Source organism: Vulpes lagopus, chromosome 19 (genome assembly GCF_018345385.1).
Source record: "Vulpes lagopus strain Blue_001 chromosome 19, ASM1834538v1, whole genome shotgun sequence".
NCBI lineage: Eukaryota > Metazoa > Chordata > Mammalia > Carnivora > Canidae > Vulpes > Vulpes lagopus.
Genome location: NC_054842.1, coordinates 50,943,342 through 50,968,193, shown reverse-complemented (window position 1 = coordinate 50,968,193; position 24,852 = coordinate 50,943,342). Strand labels below are relative to the sequence as shown.

Here is a 24,852-nt window from a genome sequence, read left to right as displayed (position 1 = left end):
AAGGCTGCCTACAGTTTGTCCAGGAAGTTGTCCAGGGCCAGGATGCCTCCCTTCAGGCCTTTATGCTTGCTTGTTTCTGCCACCAGCTGGCTAGGGTGGCTGGTGTTGTTGAACCAGGATCTGCCAGTGGTCAAAAACACACTGGGGGAAGGTCTGACCACCAGTGCTGGACCTCAGGTCAGTTGTGAAGCCAAAGGACTCATTCATGGGCAGTTAGGCCTTCACAACAAACGGGGTGCCAGTCACCTGGGACTCCTCAAAGATGTGACCCCGTTTCCTGTTCAGGACACTGTAGATGCCACCAACCACTTCTTCTGGACACTGAATCTCCACAAGGTAGATAGGCTTCATAGGCCAGGCCTGGGCAGTCAGCACACTGGTGTAGAGGCAGTGCTGGGCAGCGGGGATGATCTGGCCACCTCTGAGGTAGATGGTGTCCACATGCAGGGTCACATCAAGGACATCGAAGCACATCCCGGACATGTTGTCCTCGCACAGAGCCCTCTCTTTGGTGGCCCACAGGAAGCCAGCTACCGTGCTATCCTGATCTCACTGAGGTACTGCACACCCTTGGTTATGTCAGTGAGGACGATGGGGCCGGTGCCATCGGGCCTGAAGCACCGGATCACATGGGCCTCAGCCACATCTCACTCACACTTCTCGGCCAGATAGTGGGACTGCTGCTTGAGCTCCTGATGGGTGGCCGTCCTGCCTGTTCATATTCTCGGCCAGGCTCTCAGGGAAGGGCCATGCCTTCATGTACCGCTGATTGCACTTGTTGGGGTACTTGGGCAGGCACAGCACATTTGACTTCTCACTGACAGTCTTGCAGTAGGAGACTATGGGGTCAGAGTTCTTGACAGGAATGCATGCGTGTTCCTCTTCCTGGTGCTTCAGACAGATCTCCAGGTGTAGCTCCTCAGCCTCTGCAATGGTGTGCTCCCTGACTCCTTGTGATGCACTGCACCATGGGGTCTGACTTGGCCAGCTATTTCAGACCCTCCACTAGCTTGGGAAGGGGAGGCCACTAGATTCTTGGCCTCCACAGTGACCTGAACAGTGGGGCTCAGGCTGAACCTTATGACTTGCACATTGTGGGAATGCAAGGGTGTTGATGGTGCTAGTCTTCCACCAGGAACTGGTCCATGCCTCCCAGACCCACCATGTTCCCACAAGGCACATCTTCGATGCACTCCACGTAACGGCCAGTTACCAGGATCATTCTCTGGATGGCCTGCAGGTACAGGTCCTCCTTCTTCCCAGGGGTGTAGTTGGACCCCATGATCCTGACCTTCAGGCCAGTGAGCATCAGACCTGAGAATACATGGACGAAGGTATAGAACTGACCTTTGTCAGAGGTCGGCACCATTTTGGAAGTGTGCATGATATGGGGGCTTTTGGGGTCACAGCTTATAATGCCCAGGCTGCCTCGTTGCCAGGGGCCCCTCATGCAGGAGATCACAGCAGATGGAGCAGATAGATGGTGATCATTGGCAGCAGAGCATCCCTGGCAGGAAGCCAGCGGCACATCACAGCCTTGAGAGCAGTTTGCCTTCTTGGTCTTGGTCTTCACTGTCTAGCTTTTCAATCAGCCTGCTGTCTGCCCTTTCTTAAAGCTCATGGTTGCATCAAGCACCTTGAAGGTAGGGCATGAGAGATGCTGACAGCCGTGGTGCCTTCCTGCCATCAGGCCTCGTGCTGACTTGCCAAATCCTTGCCAGGGCCTGGATCAAAATACCGGTCGCCTCACAGCTTCTTCAGAATCATGTCCAGCAAATTTGGCCACATACGTTCTACAAACTGCTTCAAGGTGAAGGCCCAACCATGGAGTCCAGACCCAAAGCCTCCAGTCCCAACATGTTGTTGCCCTCGGCACCACTCTCCCCTTCCCCATGGGTGGAAATGATATTGACACTCCACAATGTTCCGGAAGGCTGGTAAGCTCCTCAGGTTCCAGTTACATCTCGAACAGAGCCCAGTCCACCTTGTTCATCATCAGCACAGGCTTGCTATGATCAGCAATGGCCTGCCACAGCACCATCTTTGTCTGCATGTGTCCACGTGCACACACACACAAGACACATGGTCCACCACCACCAAGGCACCGCCAGTGGCACGGAGGGTGGCAGTCACCTCCTAGGAGAAGTCCACATGTCAGGGGGAATTGATGAGGTTGATGAGAAAGCTGTAGCCATCCTTGCTCTGCTTGATAAAGTTCAAGTTGTTCTCTGAGAGCTCGTAGAAGAGGGAGATGGCCCTTGACTTGGTGATGCAGCATTCCTGCTCGCCCTTCCAGGCATCCGTGAAGCAGGTATCCCCAGCGCAGGCCGAGGCAGTGATACCAACCTTGCACGCCAGTGAGTCCATCAGCGTAGATCTGCCGTAGTCCACGTGGGCAATGATAGACATGTTTCAGATGTTGGCCTTCTTGTCCATCATGGCCCGGATCCCGTCTGCTGTGAGGTTTGCCAGGTGGTGGGGGGCGGTGGATTCTCTCAGGCAGAGCCACTGAGCGAGTTGTGCCGAGGACAGTGCCAATGATGGCAGAAGAGCTCTCGTAGTGTTTTTATTGTACTTTTCAGATTAACAGCTGGAACCACTGCATTATATTTAAAAGTGCTTCACCTAAGGAGAGGTTTGGAGGTTGAAGAAAGTCATTTAGTATATTATTTAGAAAGTAATAAGGATGCCTGGGTGGCTCAGCGGTTGAGCGGCTGCCTTCAGCCCAGGGCGTGACCCCAGGGTCCCGGGATCGAGTCCCACATCGGGCTCCGTGCATGGAGCCTGCTTCTCCGTCTGCCTGCGTCTCTGCCTCTCTCTGTCTCTCATGAATAAAGAAATAAAATCTTAAAAAAGAAAAAAAAAAAGTAAAATAGGGCAGCCCGAGTGGCTCAGTGGTTTAGTGCCGCCTTCAGCCCAGGGCGTGATCCTGGACACCTGGGATCTAGTCCCTTGTCGGGGTCCCTGCGTGGAGCCTGCTTCTCCCTCTGCTTGTGTCTCTGCCTCTCTCTTTCTGCATCTCTCTGTGTCTCTCATGGATAAAAAGTAAAATCTTTTTTAAAAAAAAAAGGTAAAATATTGTTTACAAACAAATGTAGAACACCTGTGTTGTCTTACTTTTAGCTTTATGTCTCATCAATGGGAAAAAATAGAAAAACCAGCCCAGTCTCCCGAACTAGGGGGATGGGAGAGTGGAGCAAAGGGTAGGAGAGGGAGAAGGAGGAAAAGGAGCTTGAAGTTTTTGTGGCTGTCTTGACTGAAGAAAGTTAGATTTAAACAGAAGCTTTGAAATGAGTGATAGGCTCAGTGATCAATGGGGAGGGGGGTTGAGAGGTAGTGAACAGGGTGGGGAAAGAGCGATATGCCCTCCAACACTTCCGGGAACAGCTTTCCTAGTATTCACACATTGAAGCTGAGGCGGAACTGAGGAAGATAAAGCTCTAGAAACACTCCTCTCTTCTCAGTAGTTCTCCTAGCCTTCAGAGATAACAGAGGAAACTGTGTGTGTGGTGGGGGTGGTTGCAGAGGCAGTGGTATGAGGAAGGAGAGAAAAATCTCAGAAGATAATGAGGCTGTAGAGTGTGGGAGCACAGAGCAGAAAATATTCTGGTGCTTGAGAGAACAGGAAGGCGTGTATATAAATGTGTGTGTGTCTCTTTTTAGATCCTTTCATTCAGGAGGCATCTCCCTGGAGACTGAGGAAATGGTAGGAGTCCCCTGGGGTGCTGTCAGCTGTACTTGCTGAACTTCTGGAGGAGTGAAATACTATGTAAAGGCAATGTCTCCAGCCTGCTCCTGGGGAGAGACAGGCCTGGGAGGAGTGGGGGTTGAGGGGGACCCTTGACCTAAATAAAAAATAAGAGGCATTTCCTGATGTGGTTCCCTTCCCACTCTCAACCTCATTGCACTAGCATCCTTGTCAAGAAGGAAAACTGCCTTGTCCTGTTGCCCCTTTCAGCTCCAGGACAGCTGGAAGGATATGCCCTACATTCATGCCCTTCCCTTCTTTACTTCAAGCCAAACCCCAAAGCCCCCAGGCTCAAAGAAAGGCCATTCCTGGGACAATGCCAATGAAAAGTCCAGAGTGTGTGATTAGAAGGACTTCAGAAACCATGCTATTAAACACTCTTCTCAATCACCCTTGTGTCCATGCTCCTCTTTGAAGGCCTGCCTACTAGAGGTTTATTTCTGACCAGGGCCACTAGGGCAAAGGAAGTTTGTGGGATTGAAGCACCACACCAGTATATTTGCAACAGCCTTCTTTGCTACTCTTTTTCATTGCAAATATAAAGTAATCCATTGGCAGTATGGCTTCTGTGGTCCTATTTATATCATTGTTTCTGGGACCATGTTGAAAACAGAAAACCTTGAAAAACAAATGTTTGGAATACAGACTCTTTGAAGAATGGTGACTTACAGGTCTCTAGAAATGCTGTCTATGTACTCCAACAAGCATTTCTCATATACCTTATACCAGGGTGGGAAATGCTGTGTCTGTGCTTTCATAAACTGGGCTATTGCTCCTGGTGCTACAGGATGGCTTTAAATTGTATGTTGACAGGGCAGCAAATGCCTCTGAGTCACATCCTGAGAAAATTACCACCATTCTAATTCTCCTTCTGATTACACCAAGGATAAGGTCTTCGTTTGGAACTCAATCTGTAACACTGTTCTAACACTTGCTTATTGCTATTATTATTGTTTTAACAAGTGTAGGCTCAGAGATTTTGGCTGGTTTCGGAGATATAGAGGCCGAATTCCAAACTGGTAACTCTGTGGTTGTATCCAGCCTGCAGATATGATTTGCAGTGTACCATATTAATTCATATATGTGTGTGTGTGTGTATTAGACCACTGTACCATAGTCATTCATTTTATATATATATATATATATACACACACACACACACACACACATATATGTGTGTGTGTATGTATTCACTCACGTGAAATATATATATATATATGTAGGTCTTATACCATATGGCATAATATGTATTACTGGTATATACATGGTATATATGTATTAGACCATGTATAGATATGTGTATGTATATGTATGTGTGTATATACATATATACACACACATGTATGTGTGTATACATATATACACACACATACATATGAACTCCAGAAATTTGGCCTAAAACCTCAGATTTCCAGTTTCTGTGGAATACTCAGAACATCTGGCAATCCTAGGCTCAAATTTCTGTATGCCAACAGCTAGCTCTTTTCTTTAAACAGCTGGGCGCAGACCCTCCAGTTTGCCACAGTCTCCACCACTCCTCACCGTGTTATACAGGACCCATATATTCACTCCCATTACCTTCCCAGCCCCTCTAAGCATTTGTGTCTTAGGCCTATTTTAGGAATACTATGGCTAAAAATGTAGACCACAGTCAAACTTGAATTTGAAGCTGAGAAATTTTGTCTTCATTCTATAGGAAATAGCCATTAATTTTTTAGTAGGGTAGACAAGGCTTAAAGCAAATCTTTCAAAAATGATTCTTTTATTTGAAGCTAGGAATTAGGAGGGGAGAATGGAAACAGGCTGCTGGTGAAGAGGTAAGCTTAAACTTCATTCCCCAAGAAATGGGAGCTGGGGCCTAGGCTCTGATATGAGTGGGTCTGGCCCATGTGGCCCTAGACATTCAGTTAAGAGCAGGACTGAAAGCCTTGGGCAGTGCAGGGACAAGCAAAAAGCCAAACTGGCACTGGAAATGCATGGTTGTCAGTGAGTTGACCTTGCTGGAACAGAGCCTACAGGGGCTTTTTGAAGCAGAGATGGGGTAGGGGAGTGGCTCAGATAAGGGCCTACAAGCAGGAAGGGAACATCAAACAGGTCAGGCTACTTCTGGCCAGGCAGGCAATGGTCATACGAGGGTGGTGGTTGTGGGGATGGAAATAATTAGAGTTAAGAGCCATTTAGAAGGAAGATCCAGTAATATTGGTGAAAGAGGAAAGAAGGTCTGAAGGAGAAATAAAAAATGATTCTAAGACTTCTAGCTTAGGAGCCAAGGAAATAGTGGTACTATTAACACATAGAAAGGTGAGGAGGAGGAAGAAATTTTTAAGTATATGAAATATGAGGTGCCATTAGGATGCCCACTTGGCACTGGAAGGACTGAGTTTACAGAGGTCTAGGCTGAAAATAATATTAGGTCATCATCTGCACAAAGATAAGAGATGAAGAGAGAGGGAAAGGGAAAAAAGGAGAGTAAGGAGTAAATCTTGGAGCAAATTTAAATTTTGGGAGTCCATGGAAGTATCGTAAATGATGTGAGATGGAAGAAGAGAAACATTTAGTTTCATGCCAGTCAAGGGGCAAGGCCCCTTGTTTTGTTAAGTTTTAAATTTTGTTAAGTTAAAACCTTCAAAGACCAAAGCAAATGAGAACCAAGAAACAGAAGCAGAGCCAAAGGAAAGTGTTTTCTAGAGAGAAGATCTCTACACTCATTCATTCAGCAAGTATTTATTGAGAACCTGGCTTTTTTCCAGGCCCTGAACAAATAGAGGCAGGCAAAACTGAGACCCTGTCCTGATGGAGTTTACATTTTCTGGGAGAAGACACACATCACACAAAGATTGATTGTAGTCCATAGTGCTACCAAGAGAAACACAGCAAGGTAAGTTAATAGATCATGACATGGTGGTCCAAAAAGGCTTCTCTGAAGAGGTAGCATTAAACAGAATCCTAAAGTGAGGAGTGGCCCATAAAAATAGGGAGAACATTCCAGGTAGAGGGAAAGCAAGGGCCAGGCCTGAGCCTGACACATGCTTGGTGGGTATGAAAACAGCAAATAGGCCAGGGTAGCTGCAGAACAAGGGAAAGGGGGGAGCCAGGGGCTGGGTCATGAAGAACCATATAGGCCATCCTATGGACTTCAGATGTTAACCTGTGGGGCATGCTTGTTGGAGGGTTGAAATGAGATAATCTTATGGTGTTACTTCACTCTGGAAAGGACCACTGTGGATATCTATCTGGCTGTGGCTTGAAGAGTGGGGCCAGGAAAGGTACAAGAGCATAAGCAGACAGTGAGGAGGTCCTTACAGTGGCTGAAGTGAGAGATGGTGATTTGGAGCAGGAGGAGTATAGAGGGAAGCAGCAAGATGGATGTTGGAGGGATGGAGCCATTCAAGCAGGAGACTTCACAGGTGCTATGAAAAGCAGGGAGGAATAGAACTGAGAGCATAGCGGGAGGAGGAAGGAAACTGTTACATGAAAGAATAAAATCATTCATACTCGGGGCTGTGTAGAAGTTCTAAGGCACAAGGAAGGCAGGCTACTCTGGCCTTCAACTCAACCACTTTTGTTTTTTTGTTTTTTCTTACGGATCCCAGTGGAATAGCTATGGATATTAGAAGAAAGTGAATTTTTCAGTGTTGAAAGAAGATCAACTTGGGGAGAAAACTTGATTTTGTCTTTCCAGTGTATGACAGGAAAATGTTGACCTCTCCAGACCTCAAGGGTATGTCTAAAACAGAGAGCTTTTTACCTCAGAAAAAGTAGAGTCTTAAGAATAATACCTCGAGACTTCTCCTCCTTAGCCTGACTCCATGGTTTCCTGGACTCTGTGTACCAGCATGTGGTGGCCTCTGTGGCCTCTGTGGCCTATCTGAGGGCCAGCAGCCTCTTGTCTCCTCCGTACTACGTAGCTTGGTCCGTCTGGCTCTCCAGTCTGCACACCAGCACTAAGTCAATATTCTCGAAGTACTCATCTCTGGCCTTTTCTTAAAAACCTTCAGGGGCCCTTATTGCTTAGAAAATTGAAGTAAGTGCCTTTTCCTAATGGCCCCAGCCTACATCCGTGTCCTCTTGGTTTTCTACTCATTCCAGGTTGCAGACAAAATGGCACTGCTTGCTGTTCTCCAAACACATACCACCTTTTCCTACCTCTGTGCCTTTGTGCCTCCTCTTCCCCAAGTATTGTTCCCATCCTTCTCTGCCTCTAGGAAATGTAGTTACCATTCAAGACCCATCTCTAATAAATTTTCTCCATCAAGTCTTTGGAATATGACCATTTTCCTTAAAATCTTTTCACGACCCACTATTCTTGTGGTGCTTGCCAGATTCTTTGTATATTGGGATTACCTGTGTGCTTATCTTAGTAGTCCCTACTCCTTCCCCACATTAGATTGGGGCTTTAAGGAGAAACCTCCTTTTTCCTCTCCTTTATAACATCTGAGGTCAGTAGCACAAGGGCTTGAACATAGCAAGCAGTCAACAAATACTGAATTGGATTGTTCTTCACATGAGACAAACAAGAATTCTGAAATCAGAATGTGGGAAAAACAACTTGGAAACAAGTATGTACAAATGTTGGAATATTCTGCAAAGAAAAGCAGAGAGATAGCCAGTGAGATGGGCATGGGCATGGTGGGCAGCCAATCTCATGGGCCTACCAGTGAAGAAGGTATAGGCCTAGAGCCAGGATTACAAGGTCACCCTCCCACATGTGGCCCTGCTATCTAAACTAGACACCCCAAAGGTCCCTAAGACTGCAGAAATTATGGGTGCTGCTCTCACCTGAGGCAGTTGTTTCCTACTTATAGGAAGCTCTACCAGGTAGCTCAGGAAAGTCCCTTACCAGTCATTTTATGTAACAGCTGCTTGAGCAGAACAGCTGACCCCCTCCACTCTCTTAATTTGTGTGCCTACTCCTAGCTATAAAGATCTTGGTTCACCTCAGACCAGTTCAGATTTCCTCCTCATTATTGCAGATATTATGGCTCTCTTTAACTGTTTATCACCATGAAATTACCCCCAACTGTGACCTGTACCTAGCTGTCAACGTAAGTTGGCACAGTAGACTCCTAATCCCCCAACAGCCATTTCACTGCTAGAACATGAAAGGACTACTGCCATTACTTAACTCAGCTGTCCCCCAACTAGGCTGCAAAGCAGAACCAGCTGTATAAGTTTCCTGGGTGGTTCTCCCACAGCCTTGGGAATGCTGTTGTACTCTCCGCCCTCATAACTGAGGACTCTGAGGTCAGAGCACTTGGCCATCTGATCCAAGGTCATGCTGCTGGTGCTGACAACACTTCCTTAACACTTCACAAGGTACCTGATTTCATATGATCCTCCAATAACCCACAAGGGTGGTGTTATTACAGGATCATCCCCAGTTTACAGAGGAAGGAAAGAAGCTGCAGAGCAAGCGATTTATCCAAGGTCTCATTGTTAATGAACAGACCGAACTTGCACCCAGATTTCTTAAGCCCCAGACCTGTCATCTTCTCACTGCAAAATAAGGGTCCTGAGCACAGGCGAGGAGTTGTTGGGACTGGGTGGAAAGGAGAATCCAGATTCCATATAGTTGGGCTCCCTATTTCTTGCTGTCATCTCAAAGAAGTGGGTATTATGCAAAGCTATGCGTAGACTCATTGCAAACAAGCTTTATGAGGTTTATAAAGATCAATTTAGCTTTTTAAACAGATTTAACTATGGAAGTGTTCAAATACACAAAATTAGAAAAAATAGCATAATTAATCCCTATTTACCCCATATCATGATTCAATAATAATCCCAGTTTGCCACATTTCATCCAGCCTCTTGTATCACTTCTTTTTCTTTGAAGTTCTTTTTTTTTTCTTTGAAGTTCTTATATTTAAATATTCTTAAAGCAAATCCCAGACATTATGTCATTTCTTCTCTTCATACTTCAGGATGCATCTCATAAAAACACCCAACCTTTGTATTTGAAGGAGTGTGACTTTGGGGGCAGAGTCACCTGGGACTTCCTGTACCAGGACCATGGATTCCAGTGAGCACCGCAGATCTGTCCAAGTGCGCTGGCAGGTCTGTGTTGCACTCTGGCACCAGGTGTGGGTTCTTAGTCATTCTGGCTGGCAAACACATTTTGGACTCCATCCAAACTTTCTGACACATTCAGGTGTTGATTTAATCCAGGTCCAGTTTGCCAGTTGCTGCTGAGTGCCTCCTTACCTGCCTGAAGACTGTCAGAAAAGGAAGTAGGGAAACAGCCTTAAGACAACAATTACTCAGTTCTCAGTTCACAGGTAGGACCATAACCCATCCCTCCCTGCAATAAGGTACAGGACATAGAGTCCTACTGTCCTAAGTCTGAGACAGTCACAGAGCAAGAAGGAGTCAGTTGGAGTGGTCTAGCACACATCAGACCGGAAAGAGTAGTCATTATTTTTAACAACAAATTGTTAAATATTTTCCGAACTGATGCTAGAGCACCCACAAGCCACACTAAGCTGAGAAGGGCTCGAATATCACCTCCGCAGCAAGGGGCAGGGTATGACAAGAGGGCCCTTTTATAGGTCCCTTGGTTGAGGTTGTCCTCCTGCTACTGGCCACCAGCTGTCTCCATCAGTGCTACACCTATGAAAGCAAAAGTCAGAGTCCTGAAATGTGGAGTGGAACTGGTCCATCTAAAGCTCTAGTCCTAGCCATGGGTGTTGCCTCAACCTGCAGACTCCCCTTTGTCTGCCTGGTCAGCGCCCCCTACTTCCCTGCCAGCCCGAACAAGGCATTCTGAGGAAGCTCCAGAATGTCAGCCCACTGAGATTCTTCACCGTTCATTCTGCTGACGCACCACCCAACACAGGCTGGACACAGGAACCACAACTTTGGGTTGAGTTACCCACACTTCTATTTCTGGGAGACCGCTGCATATGTTTGTCCTAAAATGCTTTGGGAAGCAGGAATAGCCAAGCTCGACACATTTTTACAAACACCTACTAGTTTCCACTTTTAATTCGAGTAACAGCTACTTGACTCCTTAGTAGTTGCACGAGGATCCTAGTCCTCGGTTCTGCCGCCACCGTGCTAGCTGACACCCATTGACTCACCTAATTAAATTCTTTTCTCACAGGATCACATTCCGGTTTTCATGTGGGTGAACAGGGACTGAGACAATCAGCATGGTAGTTATTTTTTAACTCAGAGGGATATTGATGTCATCTGATACCAAGATGCGTACCCCAAATTGAGATCACGCTGCATGTGGCATCATTTCTAGATAAATTTGTTTGGCTTTAGGACACTTTGAACAACCACTGAAAAACTTAATATTTTAGTTGATCTAACTGGTTGTTTTGTATAAGATTATTTGACAGGTACCAGCTGTTAAATTTTATCTGAATCAGAGTGGAGGCTAGGATGAGGCTAGATGTGGTGCCTAGGGCACAAAGTTTAAGGAGGCATTTACTCTCAGGGTCATGCAACTATCTTTTTCATTTTTTTAAAATTTTAAACTATTCATGAGAGACACAGAGAGAGAGAGGCAGAGACACAGGCAAAGGGAGAAGCAGGCTCCCTGTAGGGAGCCCGATGTGGGACTCGATCCCAGGACTCTGGGATCACTCCCTGAGCCAAAGACAGACGCTGAACCACTGAGCCACCCAAGTGCCCTGGAAAACACTTTAAATCGGATTTTTCCACCAATGGGTTCCAACCTGGTGGTGGATTAAAAATATCTGGAGAGTACTTTATTTTTTTAATTGATTTTTTTTTAAGATTTTATTTATTTATTCATGAGAGACACAAAGAGAGACAGAGAGAGGGAGAGACACAGGCAGAGGGAGAAGCAGGCTCCATGTGGGGAGCCTGATGTGGAACTGGGTCCTGGGTCTCCAGGATCAGGACCTGGCCTGAAGGCAGGTGCTAAACCTCTGAGCCATCCAGGCTGCCCCTGGAGAGCATTTTTTAAAGGCACAGTTTCCCTGGGTCCCACGGTAGATGTTCTGTTGTAGTTTATCAGTGGGGTCCAGGCATTCCTATTGTCAAAGCTATGCAGGTGATTCTAATGTTCCCAGGGCTGGGAACCACTGTTTAGGCCAATCATGACGCCTAATCTGGGACTCTTATTGAGGGTCTATTAGCAAGGAGGAAGGAGGTGAGGGTAAGAGGGTGAGTTCAGATAGTGATTCCCAAACTTGTCTACAATTTTGAATTACTTGGGAATCTTCTAAAAATTCCAAAGTTCAGGATATACTTCAATTAAATCATATCTGTTGGGGTGGGACACCAGCATGAGTAGACACTGAAGTTCCTCAGGTCATTCCAAATGCAGACAATTCTGGGAATCCCATGGTTAAGAGAAGATTGCCATGAAGGTGATTGCAGTTAGTTGAACACTAAAAGGAGGATATGAAGGGAGGTTATGCAGATTAGAGGAGAGAAACCTGGAGACTTATTTAATTATCGTTTCCAAGTGTGTGAGAAAATTTCACGAAGAATGCTGTTGTCCATCTGAATTGAAGACTAGCAAGGAGGAAATGGGATTAACTTGGCCAGAGCTCTTGGGTTCAGTGCAAAGAAGTATTTTCTAGCTGCAAATTGTTACAATGAAATGTAGTGCAATGAGAACTGGGTTGTGCAATCTTGTCATTTAAGAACTATAAAAATAGTATAGATTCTTATCTACTTACAGTGTTTTAATGTCATTCTATCTGAAGGTGAAGAGGTGGATGAAATGACCTATCTAGATTTCTTCTTTGAAAATTTTCTATTTTATTCTTCTTCTCCTCATTTCGCATCTCAACTTAAAAGACAGACCTTGCATTAACAATTCAAAGAAAATATAACCTTTGCCCGATATCTGCTTGAATGGATAAAATATCTGACAGCTAGTAATAGTTTGAGATGCCAACTAGCTCAAAACTGTTTGGATTTCTAAAAGGCTATTTTGAGCTTCCAAATGACAAGCATACTGCCAAAGAGAGAGGACCCTCCGAATTTGAATTGAATAGGTTCTTGTGTTCGAAATGTAAATGTTGTGCTCAAGGATGATTCACCATCAGAGCTGAGTCCCACTACACACACACACACACACACACACACAACCAGAATAGCTATTTTCATGCCACACAGAAATAATGCATGTGTTTAAATATAGCCACAATTAAAATGTGTTCTCCTCTGTACATAAAAATGTCACTGGGCTATTGTCAGAAGAACATGCCCTCTGAATTGTCTTTTGCAGCGCTGGCATTAGATTTACCCTGATCATACCTAACCTTAATACCAGGAACATGTACCAGCCCAACTGCTGGCGTTTGAGTTCGGAGAAAGGCCATTGATGGAATAAATCCATACTCAATGGATCTTAGGTTGAAGATCCTCAAAATTTAGGAGTGTTGTTCCCAAACTTTGCTACACATTAGAATCACAATGGGAGCTTTTAAATACCTGATGCCCGGGTTCCATTCTACACCAATTAAATCAGAATGATTGGACAAGGAAGCCAGGCATCAGTAGTTTTTAAGACCCGTACGTGATTCCCTTGTGCAGCAAAGTTTAAGAGCCATTGCCTTAGTCACCTTCATTATGGAATCTAAAATCTGTTACAGAGAGAATTTCTCTAAGGTCTTTTGTCGAAATAGGACAAAATAGGAGTAGTAAATAGTAGTAGAAATAGGAATTAGGTAAATTTTCTTCCTTCCTGGGTGTGATGGAGATTAATTGTCCCAAACATTCACCCCTCTTAATTCCTCCATCATAAGAGAACCTCTAATAGTTCATTGACTACATAGTCACTCAGAACCTAAGACTACTTTTCCCAGCCTCCCTTGCATCAGGGTGTGGCCTTATGTCTCTAGTCTGGCCAGTGAAATTAAGTGGAAGTGATACATGCATATTCCTGGACAGTCCTTAAAGAAAAGGTGTGTATTTTTTTCCCTTCCACTTCTTGCTTGTCGGAATGCAGGTATAATAGTTGAAGCTCCAGAAGCCAATTGGACAGTGAAATTATTTTGGAAAAAATTGAAGCCATATGAAACAAAGGTCGAAGGAGCCTGGTTCCCAATCTATAGAGGTTGATATTGACCCTAGAGTGACCAACTATCTCTGGGCTTCTTAACAGGTAAGAAAAATAAACTTCTGTCTTGTTTATGGCACCATTTCTGTTAATTGCAGTTGAATTTAATTCTAACAGACTCAGTGGTTCTCCAAGTTTGGTAAATGTCAGACACACTTACAAAGCTAATGAAGCAAATCGAAGTAGGTGATTCTGGTACTAAATTTGAGAATAACTGTAGATACCCTGGGAGCTAGAGACGATGCATGGTGAGGGTAAAACTTTGGAAGTAATGATTGATTAGACTCATTTTGGAAAAGGAAATCTACTAGATAAAATATTTAGCAGTACAGTGTGGTGGTTAAAGACTTCAGCAGGAGACAGGCCTATACTTAAATCCTGGATTTGCCACCTACCAGCCACTAGTAACTTAACTTCTTTTAGCTGGTCTCCTCGTTTATAAAATAGGCCAGTAACAGTAGCTGGTGATGGTGGTATGATCAAAGTTAGGGAGGAAATCTAAGACAATGCTTAGTATAGTAACTGCCACATAGTAAAAGCTCAGTTAAGTGTTGACTTGAAAAAAAAATGATGGTAGAGCTTATTATCTGGCTTTGAATTTCCATTTTAGCTCCTGACTATTTAGTTCTACTCTGTACATTGTGTAGGCCACTAACCCCATATATCAACACTTCACTCTTAGGATGACTATAATTTTAAAAAGATAATAAGAAATATTGGCTAGAATGTGGAGAAATTGGAACCTGTAACATTGCCGATAGTGTTATAAAGTGTTGTAACCACTTTGGAAAATAGTTTAGCAGTTCCTCATAATGTTAAACATAGAGCTGTCATATGACCCAGCAATTCTCCTAGGTGGATAGCAAGAGAAATGAAACCTATGTCTACACAAAAATTTGTACACAAGTGTTCATAGCATTATTATTCATAGTAGTCACAAAATGGAAAAAAAAATGTTCATCCACTGATGAATAGGTAAACAAACATTTGATACAATGAGATCTTATTTGGCAATGAAAAGGAAGTAAGTATTGATACATGCTGTAACATGGATGAACTTGAAAACAGTATTTTAAGTGAAAGAAGCCAGTCACCAAAAAACAACATGCCCAGAGTAGACAAATCCCAGAGATAGAAGGTAGATTAGTAGCTGCCTAGGGCTGGGGGTGGGGGAATGGGAATGACCACTATTATGTACAAGGTTTCCTTTTGGAGTGATAAAATATTCTAAAATTATATAGTGGTGATGATTGCACAACTCTGAATATGCAAAAAAACATTGATTGTACACTTTAAATGGTTGAATATTATGGAATATGAATTAAAAACAAAACATGATGCACTCCCTCCCACCCTCCCAAACATTTAAGAAACTAACTTTGCAGGAAAATAGAAAAAATATAAAAGGCAACATCATTTAATGGAAGGAACATTGGCTAAGAGACAACACCTAGACATCTAGTCCTGCATTCACTGCTTACTACTAACAGCAGGGCCAAGCTCAAGTCTCTTTATTTCTATCTTCGGTCTCTTCATTTATTAAAAAATAAGGTTTCCATTTCTAGTATTTGGTGGCAATGATGTTTTTCCTCTTGGCCGGATAGAGCAGCTGTTGCATCAGATTCTCAAGGGGATTCATGATCCAACACATGTAAGAGCTGCTACTTCTGACTTCATTCAGCCCTGTACTCTCCTTAAGGGAGAAAGTCTGATGAAATACCTACAGGAGATCCCCAGGTTGCCAGGCCAGTGAAACTTCCCTTTCTCAGCAGGAACTACATAGTATATTCCCCAAGGAATCCTGCAAAGATCGGGCATCATGTTCCAACTCAATTTTGACTGAAGCATTTGGTTCAGGCATTATCCTTCCCTTGCAGGCCGAGAAGAGTGTGAGGGAGAGAATTAAAGCACTCTTCAAGATACCTCTGCTCAAAATTATTTTCCTTATACTATATCAAGAACAAAACAAAACAAGCCTTACCAAGTACAGACTCATCTCAAAAATAATAACATTAATATGGAAGAGGACCCAACATCCGTTTCAATATTCTAGTCTCACTGATGTGGGAATCAATGACTGGAGGTTTATATGACTTGCTCACAAAACCATTATCTGTAGAACTGAGACTAGAATGATTATAGATTCCAATTCTGATGCCTTTTTCTTTGACCTTGTGTAATACATCTTCTCAGTTGAATTTCACAGAGTGAGTGAGGGAAGATTAAGCCTTATATACACCTTAGTTTCATTTAACAATCATAATGATTAAATTACAAGTGAATGCTGAAGGAATTAAATCTCAGCATTTATATGTAAGTATTACATCAATGAAATATAAGGCCAGTGTTTCTAAGGTCTTGTTGAAAAGTTGGTATGCTTCCTACCTCAGAACTTGGCCATCTTCCCTTCTCTAAGCTCACTTTGTTAGTGATCCCATACGGTCTCACTACTTTATGTACTCCTTTCCCTTCTTCATAACTCATATCCGATCCATCAGGAAATCCTGTTGTCTTGACCTTCAAAATATGTCAAGAATCCAACCTCTTCTCCATTTTCATTGCTGCCATACTGATCCAAGCCACCTTTCTTCCCTGGATTACTGCCACTGCCTCCTAACCATTCCCTTACTTCTGCTTGCTCACTTAAATCTGATCTCAATATACGAGGCAAAGCAATGCTTTGAAATATAAGTCGTATCATGTCAGAACTTTACTCACAACCCAAAATGGCTTCCCATAAAAGCCAAAGTCCTTGCATTGGCCTCCAAGACTCAATATGGTCTGTCTCTTCTGCTCATTCTGCTCCTGTCATTGTGACCTCCTCTATATTCCTTGAGTAAAGCAGGTGTGCTTACCTTAGAGACTTTGCTCTAACTGGCTCTTATACTGGGAATACTTTTCTCCAGGGGTAAATACTAATATGTATGCAAGTTTGTGAAACTTCATTAAGAAATCACAATACAGGGCAGCCTGGATGGCTCAGCCGTTTGGTGCTGCCTTCAGCCCAGGGCATGATCCTGGAGACCCGGGATCGAGTCCCATGTCACATGGAGTCTGCTTTTCCCTCTGCCTGTGTCTCTGCCTCTGTGTGTGTGTGTGTGTCTCGCATGAATAAATAAATAAATCTGTAAAAAAAAAAAAGATGTAAATGAGAGACACGGAGCCATAAAACTCTTAATAGAAAACATAGGCAATAACTCTTGAACATTGACCTTAGCCATATTTGTATAGAAATGTCTCCTCTAGGCAAGGAAAACAAAACTATTGAGACTATCTCAAATCTTTGCACAGCAAAGGAAACCATCAACAAAACAAAAAGGCAGCCTATTGAATGGGAAACAATATTTACAAATTATATATCTGACAAGGGGTTAATATCCAAAATATATAAAGAACTTATTTAACTCAATGCCAAACAACAACAACAACAACAACAACAACAACAAATAACCTGATTTAAAAAATGGGCAGAGGGCCTGAATACACACTTTTCCAAAAAAAAAAAAAAAAAAAACATAGCTGGCAACACACCCATGAAAATATGTTCAACATCACTACTCATCAGAGAAATGCAAGTCAAAACCACAGTGAGCTATCACCTCACATTAGTCAGAATGGCTAACATCAAAAATACAAGAAATAGGGGCACCTGGGTGGGTGGCTCAGTCGGTTAAGTGTCTGCCTTCAGCTCGGGTCATGATCCTGAGCTGGGATCGGTCCTGGGATTGAGCCCTGAGTCAGGCTCCCCAGTCAGCAGGGAGTCTGCTTCTCCCTCTGCCCCTCCCCCAGTCCATGCATGTTTTCTTCCTCTTTCTCTCACTCTCTCTCAAATAAATAAAATCTTTTTAAAAAAAGACGAGAAATAGCAAGTGTTGTTGAAGATATGGGAGAAGAGGGAACCCTTGTACACCATTAGTGGAAATATAAATGGGTTCGACTGTGGAAAACAGTATGGAGTTCCCTCAAAAAAATTAAAAATGGAAACACTATACAATTCAGTAATTCCACTCACCCAAGAAAACACTAATTAAAAAAGATATAGTCATGCCTGTGTTTATTGCCACATTATTTATAATAGCCAAGATATGTAAGCACCCCAGTGGGGTGTGTGTGTGTGTGTGTGTGTGTGTGTGTAATGGAATATTACTTGGCTATAAGCAAGAATGAAATCTTGTTATTTGTGACAATGTAAATGGACCTAAAGTGAAATAAGCCAAAGAGAAAGACAAATATCCTATGATTTCACTTAAACATGGAATCTAAAAAACAAAACAGAAACAGACTCTTAAATACAGAGAACAATCTGGTGTGTGAGGCGATGGGTGAAATAGGTGAAGATGGTTAATAAGGGGTACAAACCTCCAGTCATAAATAAGTGTCACACAGAGGTGAAAAGTACAACATAAGGAATATAGTCAATAATATTGTAATTATGTTGTATGGTGACAGATGTTAAATACATTTATTGTGATGGGGATTATGTAATGTATAGAATTATTGAATCACTATATTGTACACCTGAAAGTAATATAGCATATATCCACTAAACTTCAATTTAAAAAAAATAATAATAAATCAAAGCAATTGGAATTTCTAGACCTGGCAAATGCTAAATGCTTACTCATCATCTTGAAAGTTAATTTTTGGGGGATCCCTGGGTGGCTCGGTGGTTTAGCGCCGCTTTCAGCCCAGGGCGTGATCCTGGAGACCGGGGATCAAGTCCCACATTGGGCTCCCTGCATGGAGCCTGCTTCTCCCTCTGCCTGTGTCTCTGCCTCTCTCTCTCTCTCTCTCTCTCTCTCTCTCTCTCTCTGTGTCTCATGAATAAATAAATAAATAAAATCCTCCCCAAAAAAGTGAATTTAAAAAAAAAGGATAAATGAATAAATACTATTCATCCAGTATTTAGCATGTGGCAGGCTGTTTTTCACATTCTCTTGACAATCCCACTAGATAGGTGCTACTATTATTTCCATTTTACAGATGAGAGAATCAAATTTAAATATGTTGCCCATGATCACATAGCTCAGAAATATCCACATGGAATTAAACACGGGTATGTCTGATTCCAAAGGCTGTGATCCTTCCATTCTGCTGGTTGCAAGTGACATTGATTAACCAACCAGTTTCTCTGGCATGGCTGAGGGAAACAGGAGAAAAAAATTGCATGAATTTGAAATTAATGCACAGCTCTAATAAGTACTTGTTGTGGAACCAGGAGTTTCCATTTTCTCATCTGTAAAATGAGTCTCTTCAGAGAGCCTACTTTGAAGGATAGATACGAGATGTAAAAAAGATAGTGTTTAAGAAAGATGCTTTAATAATAAGCATTTAATAAATATTCCCCTCAAAGGATTTGAAAGGGTTTATAATTAAACACACATTCATAAATAGAATTTGGAGGAGCATGTGAGCCAGTTGCTATGGGGAAGCCAGTGGCAGGGCTTTTGTGGAGCCAAGCACACAGAGAGGCTGAGCTCAAGAGAAGAATGTAGGAGTGGGGCAGAGAAGACCTGCAAACCACAAGGGAATGAAAGAAACACTTTTCTGAAGTTACATTTTGTCCTTGCCTCCTACAAGTTGGCTTGCTCACATCTTTCAGTAAGACCCTAGAGTGGGTCTTTTTTCAACACTTCACTGAACAAGTGCCACAGGATACCTGAAGTTTCCTGGAATTGAGTCATCTTATACAATTTCAAATATTTGAAGTGCTAAATGAAAACAAAAAACAAAAAACAAAACAAAACAAAAAAACCCTCTAACTTCTGTGATATTTCTGCCAAGCTTCTTTGGGAACAATAGATGAGGAAAGCCAATCTGGCAGTATTTATTGTAGGAGAGGTTGAGCCAAAGGCTAGGAGGGTCCATAGGTGAGGAGTGACAGGCTAGTACCCACTAGACTCCAGGGAACTGGGCTGAGGGCCCAGAGCTTGCTTCATGGACCCCTGCAGCCAACCTCTTATGCTGATCCTGGCATGGGGAAAGCAGCATTGATTCATGTTATTTTATTTTTTCCTTAATGCTACCTGGGGACATTTTGGATATTCGTTTACAATTTTTTAAAATTTGAGTTAGAGAATGCACACGTGAGCAAGGGGAGGGGCAGAGGGAGAAGGGGAGGGAGAAGGAGACTCCTCCCTGCTCAGGGGAGCAGGGAGCCAGACTCAGGGCTTGATTCCCAGGACCCTGAGATCATGACCTGAGCCAAAGGCAGACACTTAACTGACTTAGCCACCCAGGTGCCCTTGGATATTCTTTAAATAATTTAATCTTATAATTAGATAAATTGGCATCTGTAAAATATTATAAAAGAAAAATTTTAATACTCATCAACCTACAATCTTATATGGCAACAGCTAAAAAGTATTTTATAAAAACCATGTGCGGGGCAGCCCCGGTGGCACAGTGGTTTAGTGCCGCCTGCAGCCTGAGCTGTGATTCTGGAGACCCGGGGTCGAGTCCCACGTCGGGCTCCCTGAGTAGAGCCTGCTTCTCCTTCTGCCTGTGTTTCTGCCTCTCTCTCTCTCTCTCTCTGTCTCTCATGAATAAATAAATAAAATCTTAAAAAAAATAAAGACTATCTCCATAAATTTAATATATATATTCTTGATTTTCTAAACTCAATGCATGATTCTGATGTTGAGGAAGATGGCACAGGAAGTTATATAAGCCATGTGTCAGGATTAAGTTCAGCTGTGAGTAATAGAGCCCTCAAAAATAGCAGTTTAAACAAGGTAAAATGCTATCTTCCTTTCACTTAAAAGAAATCTGCAGGTCAGTATAGAAGTAGCATGGTGCACCACAATCATCAAGGACTAGAACTCCTTATAGCTTTGTGTGTTTGCCATCCCTGGGCTGTGGCACTTGATGACTGCTGGATCTTCCCTTCTGAAGCAACTGGAAGATGAAAGGGAAGTTGAAGGCTACACCTCTTCCTTTTTTAGGAGACTTTCTGTAATTTTCACAGTTGCATCTTTTTTTTCTGCTTACATCTAATTGGCCAGTAGTCACATGGCCATACTCAGCTGCAAAAGAGGCAGGGAAATGTAGTCTGTTAAGGTTTTGTTATGAGGAATGACCAATATTCACAATCTGCCTCTATTTGCTTTTGAATTCGAAAAAACTGTGATGAACAACTGATTACCTCTGGTGTTCTGAACACTAGATAAGAATGTTTATCATAATTAACTTTCATATGATCAATAAAATGCCACAGGGTGAGAGTCAATAGGTACCTAAAATTATGAAACAAAATGGAATAACAACTCAAGATACGGATTTAAAATCGGATTTTCAACTGAGTCACCTCAGCTGACCTATGATGGCAGGTGAGCAAAATCCCAGAAAACTACTTAAAATTTTTGTACTAAGGTACTGATGTTCATATGTAAATTGCTTGTAGCAGGTTTTTAAAGATCATTGTGTTGTTTTATATATGTAATTTTAAAAGACATTTATATGCTTAAGAAAATATGATTAAATTCATAAGTCAGAGCTATTAGAAAATTGTTTAAACTCTCAAAGATTTTTTATGAGATAAGACTGTATCATAAAATGTTTGAGAGAATAAGATAACAGTTAACTCGTATTTGTGGCTTGAAATGTCTAAAGGAATCTGATTAGTTATATACAAGGTAATTATTTAAACAATTCTCATTCATTAAATTTATGAACTGAACAGTAATCAAAGAATGAGGGAAAGGTATTCCATTTGATTTATAAAGATATGATCTAATATATAGTAGCATAAAATGGAACATAAAAATAATATCTGTGTATTGTGTTTCATAGCTTAAAAGATAAGAGCTTCACAAATGAAAACCTTTATCATAATGGATATTAATTAAAAAGCAAGTAATTGAGGGCACCTGGGTGGCTCAGTCAGCTAAGCATCTGCCTTTGGCTCAGGTCATGATCCTGAGATCCTGAGATCCAGTCCTGAGTTGGGTTCCCTGCTCGGTGGGGAGCCTGCTTCTCCTTCTGCCCTCTTCCTGCTGCTCCTCCTGTGCATTCTCTCTCAAATAAATAAAATATTTTTTAAAAAGCAAGTAATTGGGGGCAGCTGGGTGGTGCAGTCAGTTGAGCACTGACTGGACTCTTGGTTTCAGTTCAGGTCATTATCTCAGGGTTGTGAAATAGAGCCCCATGGTGTGCTCGCCAGTCAGTGCTGACTCTGCTTGAGATTCTCTCTCCCTCTCCCTCTGCCCGTCCCACTTGTGCTTCAGGATCTCTAAACTAAATAAATAAATCCTAAAAAAAAAAAAAAAAAAAAAAAAGTAATTGGGAGTGCTCCTTTCAACATATAAAAGCCCTCTCTGTCATTAAAAGTCTACTACTGGTCATTATTTCCCCCATTTCACAGATGAAGAAATAAAGCCTCAGAGTAGTTAAATAATTTTCCTTTTCCACAATGAGTCACACAGCTGCGATTCAAACTGAACTTTCCCCACCTTTTCTCAGGAAAGGCTAAATTCTGTTTCTAGAAGGGAGCTCTGGGCCCAGCTGGCCTACCAGTAGGTAGGAAGCTAAGGTTCAGGTAACTTATATTGCACTCTGGTTAAAATTGAGGTACCCTGGCTCCATGCCTCTGCAGTGAGAGAGCTTCAAGGACCCGTCATTGATGATAAAAACAAAAGCTGTATTTGTTTTTCATTAATTTGTTTTAATTGACATTTTAATGTATGCACATAATAAAAAAGTCCAATAAAAAAATTTAGAAAAGTACAAAAGAATCTGTAAAAAGTAAGTTCTATTTTTTTTTACTTCAGAACCCAGTAGTTCCCTAGAAGCAACCACTGTAAATAACCTCTTGTGCATCTTTCCAAAAATATTCCAAGCATAAGCTAGTACATTTGTAGCCAGGGGTACATACTTCCCCTCTTTAAACTTTTCATTGTATGCGCTCATCATACTCTTTGAATTCTTTTAGCCTGGCATATATTTTTCCAAAACAAGAAATTTTGCTTTTATGCAGTTGGGTGATGAAAGCATCTTTCAAACTCTGTTCCTTGAATCACAAGAAGCGTACACTGGTCATATAGGTTCTCTCAGCACATCTGGAATCACACCATAGCTAGCTGAACTGCTCGTTGATAATACCAGTTCCAGAGCAACAGGTGCTGTGACTGAGGAGGTTGTGCCTGAATGTGCCTTCAGGACAGTTTATATGCGATTTTAGTCCTCCTCCCTGGTTCCCAGTTCTCCACACACAGTTTGATTTCGGCTCACAGCAGTGATGTAATTTACACGTAATTTACAAGCAAATCCTGATTTGCTTCAGGACTTCAGACTTTTCTGAGGTGAGTTCCTCCAAGTTCTGTCAAAATAATAGGTGTGCAATAACTCGGAAACTATGAAACCCTGTGCCCAGGCTTGATTACCAGGGAGCAGAGAAACCTCATTGAAGAATCGGTGGGAGAATGCTTAGTATTATAAAAAAAATTTAGGAAAATAGCTAATCATCAGAGAATCCTGCAGGAATGTACAGTTGCCTAGATACAAGTAATAACCAGGAAAGCCAGTGTTTCCCACACTATGGGTATTAAAATACCACCTTCACCATTGTTTTTTTTTTCTATATCCAAATATATTTCTTCTATTTACTTATTTTTCTTTTCGTAGATGCATTTTTATTTAAATTAGATGTATTAAATGGGGATCCCTGGGTGGCTCAGCGGTTTAGCGCCTGCCTTTGGCCCAGGGCGTGATCCTGGAGTCCCGGGATCGAGTCCCACGTCGGGCTCCCTGCATGGAGCCTGCTTCTCCCTCTGCCTGTGTCTCTGCCTCTCTCTCTCTATTGTCTATCATGAATAAATAAGTAAGATCTCTTTAAAAAAAAAAAAACTATTAAAAAAAACGATGTATTAAACAATTGTCTACACAGTAGCCAGAGTGGTATTTGTAAAATGCCAATCAGATCACATCAGCCTTCCACTCAGAATCTTCCAATAGCTTTCATCTGATTTAGAATATAAATTGTCTACAAGGATCTCTGTGACCTGTGGCCTTTAAATGGCCTTCTCACCTCCTCTCCACTCCCTTCACTATCAGTTAGTTTCATCCACAACGGCCTCCTTGATGTTTCCCCAATATGTCAAGCTCATTCCCATAACAAAGTCTTTGCATTTTCAGGTGACTGACTGGAATGCTCCTCTTCTAGGTATCTTCTTGTTCCACAACCTTAATACATTTATGTCTTGGATATTTCTTCCTCAGAGAGGTTCATCTTACCAACCTACTCAAAGTAGCACTTGCTCATCATTACATGCCCCTTACCCTGCTTTACTTTCCTTCTTGGCTTTTACCAATACCTAAAATATTATACAATTATTAATTTATTTAATTATTATCTATCTCCCCCAACTAGAATATAAGCTCTGAGAGTTTGAGGCCCGTATTTTTAGTTGGCCATTGAATTCCCAGAATCTAGAATAGTGCCTGGCACATAGTTAAGTACTTAACAAGTAATTGTCAAATGGATGGAAGATGAATGAAACAGATTTGATTGCCTGGGAATAGACCCTCTTATTTAATAAGGGAGGCTTCACAAATAAATGGAATGAATAGGTTAGTCAATAAAGGTTACAGAGAGAGCTGCCTGGCCATTTTTTTTCCCCAGTGAATAAAGATACTACCATCATATAACTAACTAATGTGCCCAGATGGATTTAAAATGTAGGTAATTTGGAGCAAATACTCAAAAAAAAATCCTAAAAATATAACTGAATTTTTTTTTCTGATTTCTCATTGGGAAGGAATTTTCCACACAGTGAAAAAAATAAAAGGATCAATACATTTGAATTCACAAAAACTCTTAATTTCATTAGAATAATTATTGTATTAGGCATTTTTTTTGTTTTTGCACTTTTCAGAGAAATGCAAATTAAAATCACAATAAATTACCACTATACATCTATCACAATGACTTAAAAAACAAAACAAAATAACAAAAACAAAACTGGCAATACAAGGGAGCAGTAAAGATGGGAAACAACTGAAATTTTCATACAGTCTTGGTAGGAATACAAAATGGTTGAGCCATTTTGGAAAATAATTCGGC

At 42.1% G+C, this 24,852-nt stretch overlaps 1 pseudogene; it reads right to left on the bottom strand.

Annotated features, from left to right (window-relative positions):
* Nucleotides 1-8: 8 nt before the first annotated feature.
* Nucleotides 9-9,844, bottom strand: LOC121478701 (annotated as a pseudogene).
* Nucleotides 9,845-24,852: the final 15,008 nt, after the last annotated feature.